Consider the following 1207-nt stretch of genomic DNA (forward strand, 5'->3'; position numbering starts at 1 on the left):
CCGAACAGACCAAGAGGCATGCAGCGGGGGGGGGGGGGAAATGCTGTCCCAAGGGAGCCTCAGACCCCCTGGGGGGGCACCCAGCAGGTGGACCTAACACTGGCACAGCCTAGGGTCCCTACTGGTGGGTGCAGGACACTGTGGGATTGTGTGAAGAAACAAGGGGAGAATGGCCAGGATGCGGATGATTGGGAAGGAAATGCTGGAGCAGGAGAGGGACAAGGAGGGGAGAAGGGCTGGTGCCTGCCAGCAGCTGGCCATGGCCAGCACCGACCAGTGTGGTCTGTCCTGTCCTCTCACTCATTACCTTCCTCACTCCTCCCTCTGCGAGGGCTCTTGCATATATGCCTGAGGGGAGGTGGAGGTGCAGCAGCTGGGGTGGGACATAGGGCCCTTGTGCCCAGGGGACAGTGGCTGGAGGGCCGGGGGCAGCAGCAGAGCTGGGCTGCGAGAGGGATCCACCCCATACACACGTGTGTACATCCCCCTGGCATAAGTTCACCTCGACCTGCTGGAGAGGTGAGCCGGATGAGACTGTGGGTGCTGCTCAGGTTTGCATGGTCTGCCTGCCACCACCATGGATGGTGGGGCACATGTGTGGCTGCTGGAACTCCACGTTCAGCCCTGCCATGGGCCAAGTGCATGGGCAGCGGGGTCCTGCCCGACTCCCCCAGCGAGCAAGGCAGAGGTTGGCAGGTACTGCCAGCAGGGTGCTGGCCTCAGGCAGGCAGCTCCCTGGCAGAGGGACACGTAGCTCCCCAGAGCACCAAGCCAGCGACTCGATGCCTGCATCTGCCCTCTCCCATGCTGGCAGACAGGAGCAGGGGGCCACGGGGAGGACGAGCGGGGTCAGGCACTGCACAGCCCAAGTAGAAGGCAGCAGTGCCAGCTGCTGCACACCAGATGTGCAGCTCCCACGCTGCCAGGCCAAAAGCACTGACAAGCCCCATGGGACACAACAAGAGCAAACAGCCCAGCCTGGTACAGTGGTCCCACCGTGCCCACCCTCTGGCTAGCACCAGGGGCAGCTGGGAGATGTGCTGAAGCCAGGCACTGGGCCATGGACTTTGGCAGGACAACTCCACCAGCATCCCCAGGACATGAATGCCCCAACAGACAAGCTGGGCACTCCCTGCAGGGGCAGCCAGAGGCAGCTCTCTATGTCCAACATCACCACCCAAAAGTCCATGCCATCCCTCCTGCCTGC

General features: G+C 63.1%; 1 protein-coding gene across 1 annotated transcript in view; it reads right to left on the reverse strand.

Moving 5' to 3' along the window:
* The window catches only part of ABCA2 (ATP-binding cassette, sub-family A (ABC1), member 2), a 28961-nt gene that overhangs the window by 27286 nt on the left and 468 nt on the right, over nucleotides 1-1207 (reverse strand).

Source organism: Charadrius vociferus, unplaced genomic scaffold (genome assembly GCF_000708025.1).
Source record: "Charadrius vociferus isolate BGI_N301 unplaced genomic scaffold, ASM70802v2 scaffold398, whole genome shotgun sequence".
NCBI classification, from domain to species: domain Eukaryota; kingdom Metazoa; phylum Chordata; class Aves; order Charadriiformes; family Charadriidae; genus Charadrius; species Charadrius vociferus.